General features: G+C 45.8%; 1 protein-coding gene across 2 annotated transcripts in view; it reads left to right on the top strand.

Moving 5' to 3' along the window:
• The first annotated feature begins 724 nt into the window (after window positions 1-724).
• Window positions 725-6,712, top strand: part of rreb1a (ras responsive element binding protein 1a) — a 41,803-nt gene continuing 35,815 nt past the window's right edge. For both annotated transcript variants that reach the window (XM_080489689.1, XM_080489688.1), the window contains exon 1: window positions 725-823. The gene's annotated coding sequence lies outside the window, so the exon portion shown is untranslated. The remainder of the gene's footprint in view (window positions 824-6,712) is intronic.

The raw sequence follows: 6,712 nt of genomic DNA, 5'->3' as shown, positions 1-6,712 counted from the left end.
AGCAGTGAAACAGTGATGGTATCAGAACGACACGGTGACCTCTGGACCGTGTGTGTGTGTGTGTGTGTGTGTGTGTGTGTGTGTGTGTGTGTGTGTGTGTGTGTGTGTGTGTGTGTGTGTGTGTGTGTGTGTGTGTGTGTGTGTGTGTGTGTGTGTGTGTGTGTGTGTGTGTGTGTGTGTGTGTGTGTGTGTGTGTGTGTGTGTGTGTGTGTGTGTGTGTGTGTGTGTGTGTGTGTGTGTGTGTGTTTTGTTTACATCCACAGTGATCTCAGCACGATGATTCTGCGTTCTGTAAACATTTCCACGATTTGTGTTTGTGATTTTCTGTTTGTTGTGTAACTGTTTATTTATTTGTTGCTTCTGTGTTTGTGTTGTCGTGGTGGTAAACGTGTGTTTTCTGTTTGTTTTGGAAGTGTTTTTGTTTATTCGTTGTGTAAACATTGCTTAGTTTTGTTAATGTTTTTTTCTTTGTTGTGACTTAATCTGCACTTTTTGTTGTGTATTTCTGTTGTTTATTACTGTAAATGTGTGTATTATTTGTGTTCTGGTTGTGTGAACATGTTTGTGTAAATGTGTGTGTTGTCTGTGTGTAGTTGTTGTGTAAACACGTTAGTTTGTGTTTCGGTGTGTGAACATGTGTATTAGTGTGTAGTTGTGTACAGCTGTGTATTGTTGTTGTTGTGATGTTGGGTTACTGACGGTCTCTCTGTGCTCTCCCCTGCAGTGTGAGCAGTGGTTGCAGACACACACACAACAAACCCCGCCCCCTCCCGCCCCGCCCCCGAGAACTGAGCGACCGAGCGTTGCTTTACGAAAAGGACGGGTAAATATGCTCCTCCTTCATCATCATCATCATCATCATCATCCACCCCTCCCCCTCCCACCGTCACCTGTCTACGCTGCATCAACTGCTGCTTCCTGGCTCCGCCTCTTCTTGTTGTTGTCATGTGACCGCCTGTCGGCTTCTCTTGGTCAGGAAGCGTCAGTATTCCACCATTCCTCCTGCCGCCTCCACCCTCGCTGTCCCGCTCCGTTTCCTCTCGTTTCCGTCGTTTCTGCTTCAGCTTGCATGGCGCCTGCCCGCCTCCTCTGATTGGCTCGCTCCGTCCCGTGGCCGCTTCATGTTCCGATGCATCTTCACGGCCCGGCGGCGGCTCCACAACCGTTTTGTCTTCATTCCGAAGGGTTGTGTCTCTCTCTTAGCGACGCCGCTGCTCGTTTACACTCCCGCTCCTTACTTTCATTGTTCATGAAATCTGCGTCGGAGCTGCTGTCTCACCTCGTCTCACCTCGTCTCACCCCGTCTCACCCCGTCTCACCCCGTCCTGTTCTCTGAGCTGGCTGTTAGCATTAGCAAGTTGCTAACTGCTATTCACAATTCAGTTATAGTTATGGTTAGCTTCAGCTTTAGCCATTGCTTTTGTCTTGATGGTTACTTAGTTAAACTCCTGATTACTGGAGGAAGAGCCTCATTAGTAGGGGTAGGATCTTCTCTCCATTCTAATCTAGATTATAGAGCATCTTCCTCCTCTAACATCCAGATTATAGAGCATCTTCCTCCTCCAACGTCCAGATTATAGAGCATCTTCCTCCTCCAACGTCCAGATTATAGAGCATCGTCCTCCTCCAACGTCCAGATTATAGAGCATCTTCCTCCTCTAACTTCAGATTATAGAGCATCCAAATTTTTACAGCATTAAATCAAATCCACATAATTTTTGAATATAGTAAATTAATACTTAAAAAACACGAGATAGTTGAGTTTGAGTATTTACACATAAAATGTTTATATATAAACAAAACAGTGACGTCTAAACAATAAAAAGTTTAGTTTTAGTCTGAAGTGAAAAGATGAGGCGGTACACACACACACACACACACACACACACACACACTCCGTGTGGTGTGTGTATGTGAGAGAAAGAGAGACAGTGGAGAATCTGATTGGCTGAGAGCCGGCAGACATTTTCCAGAGTGGGACCGCTTGCTGATTGGCTGAGATGCTCCCCTCCCCCCGCTCTGCCTCCCGGCTGTGGTATGCCGTACAGTGGAGCTGACACACCGTCGATGTTATCTCAACACTTTATCACACCGGGGCTAAACTCCACACACACACACACACACACACACACACACACACACACACACACACACACACACACACACACACACACACACACACACACACACACGTGTGTAACCCGGCCGTGGGGCGGAAAACACACCGAGAGAAGCCGGGAAGATCCGGAAAGACGAGATGATGCAAGAGAGGAGGAGGAGGGGAGTTTTCTTGCTTTTGCAGAAGATGCAGAAGTTTATTTTGACAGTTTCATGAATGAATTTCCTCTTTCTACCATCACAACTCTTAATTCTTTCAGTCAGCATGAAAACAGTTGTTTGTTTTCTATCGCTGAGTACATAAGTTCCCAGTTATTGTTGAACCCATTTTGTTAAAAAAAAAAAAATCTAAATGAACACATAAATTATTGTGTATTCGTTTTATAATTCAAGTGGAAAAACAAGATGTGGACATGCCTACTGCGACAAAAAGGACAATTTTACTTCCCTGCAATTATTTTACAGTCATAGGGAGGTGTGGCATCTGTTGAGGTGCCCTCTAGTGGCCACAATATTATATGTATAGCAACCAGCAAATAATGGCCTAAAGGTGACTTTTAAAGTTGACCACATTGTCGGGTTTCATGTGAACATTAAGTTCCTGTGTAAAGTTAGATCAAATGTTGTGATTGAGTTTTGAAGTGAAACCTCTAACCATGTTACAATCATCGCCACGGCAACACACATGCAACTTATCAAAACTGACTCCAGAATATACTTGCGTTATTTTATAAGTTAGTTTTGGTGTCATTGCACCTCACCAGAAATTGAGGTTTATTGTGACCTCTAGTGGCGGAAATAAACATGGCAGCAACATTGTAGGAAAAAAAAGTGCAACACCAAAAAAAGTAAGATGTATTTCTAAATAAAGTTGTATGACGCGTCGTTGCATTGCTTTTACAGTTGCATACTTCACAATGCAGTATTTTGTGACAATTGTCAATGAAAGTATATTATCGTCACCATGGCAACAAACGGTTAAATTGTCAAATGATATTTTCAAAGTCATTTTTAAATTGATTGATGTAATCACACATACTGGAGCCTGAACATCAGGTAGAGGTAGAGGAGCAGTGTAGAGGAGCAGTGTAGAGGAGCAGTGTAGAGGAGCAATGTAGAGGAGCAGTGTAGAGGAGCAGTGTAGAGGAGCAATGTAGAGGAGCAGTGTAGAGGGCAATGTAGAGGAGCAATGTAGAGGAGCAATGTAGAGGAGCAGTGTAGAGAATTTGAAAAACATTTGAAGTTACTTTTTTAATCAAATATTTCTCAGCTGAAAATAGAACAAATAGATTTTGCATCCTAAAGCAGTTCTAAACTAGCAGCTAGAAGCTAACAGCTAGAAGCTAACAGCTAGAAGCTACCAGCTAGAAGCTAACAGCTAGAAGCTAGCAGCTAGAAGCTAACAGCTAGAAGCTGGCGCTAAGCTGCTAACTGCGTAGCTAACAGAATGAGAAAGATCACGGTCTGTAATTCACAACATCACATGAAGCCGACTGAACAAACCTTTCACTAACGTGTCGTAGCATCGTCACTGTTTTAGTTTTCCCAGACGTGATCAAGTGCATCAGGTGACGCCTCCGCGTCTTTGTTTGTTTGTTTGTTTGTTTGTTTGTTTGGAGATGTGCTCCACATGTTGCACCACAGCTAATTTAAATCATTCAACTTGAGCGTCTCGTGAGCCTGGAAGGTCTAAAAGGAGGAAATCTGCTGTGAGATAGTCGGAGGCTAGTTTCATAAGTGTGTGTTAACAAGTTTGGGCAAAGTACAACTGTAGACTCTGGGAGGGGGAGGGGGAGGAGGAGGAGGGAGTGGAGGAGGAGGAGGAGGGAGTGGAGGAGGAGGAGGGAGTGGAGGAGGAGGAGGAGGAGGAGGGAGAGGAGGAGGAGGAGGGAGCGGAGGAGGAGGAGGAGGTGGAGGAGGGAGTGGAGGATGAGGAGGAGGAGGGAGTGGAGGAGGAGGAGGAGGGAGTGAGGAGGTGGAGGAGGGAGTGGAGGAGGAGGAGGAGGGAGTGGAGGAGGAGGAGGAGGTGGAGGAGGGAGTGGAGGAGGAGGAGGAGGAGGACGGAGTGGAGGAGGAGGAGGAGGGAGAGGAGGAGGAGGAGGTGGTGGAGGAGGGAGTGGAGGAGGAGGAGGTGGAGGGAGTGGAGGAGGAGGAGGAGGAGGGAGTGGAGGAGGAGGAGGGAGAGGAGGAGGAGGAGGAGGGAGTGGAGGATGGGTAATGGCAGCTGAGTGTTAGATGGTGGTTCAGAAGGAGAAGAGAGAAAATGTCCATCGTGTGTGTGTGTGTGTGTGTGTGTGTGTGTGTGTGTGTGTGTGTGTGTGTGTGTGTGTGTGTGTGTGTGTGTGTGTGTGTGTGTGTGTGTGTGTGTGTGTGTGTGTGTGTGTGTGTGTGTGTGTGTTGTGCTCGGAGGTCTGGAGCTGCTGGGGAAGCAGCACTGCTCTCTTGTGACTCCCGTGAGTGTGAGCTTCCTGTTGAGAGAGAGAGAGAGAGAGAGAGAGAGAGAGAGAGAGAGAGAGAGAGAGAGAGAGAGAGAGAGAGAGAGAGTTTGCAGCCGTTTCTCCTGGAAGTGGAACTTTTCTTCTCAAACGCTGGAGACGTTTCCATGTTGCCATTAAAGTTGCCAGGTTGCTGTCCTCGCCGCGGGGACATTGTGTCCACATACTTGTCGGCCCTCCCTCCCGCCGCGCTCGGCTTTACTTCCTAATAAAAATAAAAAGTTAAAGTGTCGGGCTGAACTTTAGGATGCGTTTGGAGACGCACGAGAAGCAAGTGGATGAAAGTGCTGCTGCTAAGTCGGTCCAGATGACTGGCGCTAATTAGCCTCAGCTGCTAGCGCCGCGGCTCTTTCAGACCGCGCACGCTTTCTAATTATCTTCAGATGCTAGCGCTACCTCTTTGTGACGCTCAGCTGCCAGTTAGTTCGGTAAAAGTCGCGATGTGGTGCAGTTTATTGACGCAACAGTCGTCATAATGTAAGATTTAGCAGGCAGAAACCAAAAGTTTAGAGCATTTTGTCCTTCCGTTACCATGACAACCGTGCTCGGAGTCACTGGAAATGCAACTTTTTGAAAACGGCTCCCAAGGTGCAACTTTTGTTGTAAATAGTTTCTCTGCACATGCTCAGTAGAGGGACACTAATAAACATGGCGGGCTCCAGAGTGTCATGGCTCTCCGTCCACTTCTCCTGAGACTTGCTACTTTTATTTTGACAGTCATCAAAGTTAACAATCCGACTGGTCGTCTGTTCACTAGAATGTCTGCGTTTTCCTGTTGTTCATGTTTAGAATGAGGGATGGACCAGAACTATCAGAACCCATCATTATCGGCTCGATGTTGGGAAAAATGACATCACACACAGAGACGTCCAATAAGTCGCTTTGCTTTGTTTGTCCTGTGATGATGCGCTACGTCACACTGATGCACCACCTCAAACATAAACATGGCGCCGTCAGCACCAGTGTGGGCCTTCTTCACTGTTTCTGAATAAAAAACAAACAAATGACACGATTGCAGTGAAATCTTGTCCTTTCTTTACCTCCGCCGAGTGGAAACAAATACACATGTTCTCGGTTCCAGCATCGGCTGTAGAGCAGCAGGACCTAGAGAGTATTGTTCTCTGTTGTTGTAATGAAGACACACACACACACACACACACACACACACACACACACACACACACAAAGGTGCAGACGTGTTGCCTGAAATGCTAACTAGCATGTTTTCACTGACGTCGTTTGAAAACGAAGTGTTTTCATTTGAAACATCCATAATCCTGTAAATGATGACGGCTAATGTGACGTTCATTAAAACTGCAGTTTATTAGCATAACGGTCGCGCTAATAGCAGCAGCTAAAAGTACGTGACAGTTTTGTCGTTACTTCAATGCTTGTTCTTTTAGCTTTAGTGTATCTCAAAAACGGTATATTTGATAATTCTCTAATTTAACAGTGGATCGTTAACGAGCTTCAGAAAATTAGAATGGATGATGAAAATGTTAACGTAGCGACGGTGCTGCTCGCTGGCGCCTTCCGCTCACATCCTCTCAATATGGCCGACACCTTGTGAAACCATCGCTCATGTTAGAATATTACCTCCAGATCAGACGTTCCCTCGGGACAACAGGTTAATTCGGCTGATTAGCGTCAGATGCTAATGCTATCAAGTTGTGTGACGCTCAATCGTTTCCATACTCAGGATGTAGCATCACTATAGTTTAGCTGATTTTAATCTCTTGATATAATTATTCGTGTAATTTTGTAAAATTAACACATTTTTGATTGAAATTCCCCAGATGTCAGAGTTGCGTGTAAAAATCTTTGGTCTTACGTCTGATAGTGTGACGGGTTGACAGACGCTTCATGTTCCTCACTTTATTCTTAGTTTGGTTCCAGTCAGACGATCTTTTCTCACTTGGTTTTTTTGTCGATGTCGTCTGAATGTTCGCAAACCATCTTTATTTAGACGTTTTGGCCGGAGGGATGGAGGGGATGGATGGAGGGGATGGATGGAGAGAGAGGGGAAGAGAGAGGGACTGTTCGGAGGAGGTAATAAATAGCCAACATATGGTGACTGGATCCCATCCTCCCCCACTGCT

The sequence above is a fragment of the Lipophrys pholis genome (assembly GCF_963383615.2).
Source record: "Lipophrys pholis genome assembly, chromosome: 20".
Lineage (NCBI taxonomy): Eukaryota > Metazoa > Chordata > Actinopteri > Blenniiformes > Blenniidae > Lipophrys > Lipophrys pholis.
This window is presented reverse-complemented; position numbering and strand designations above follow the sequence as displayed.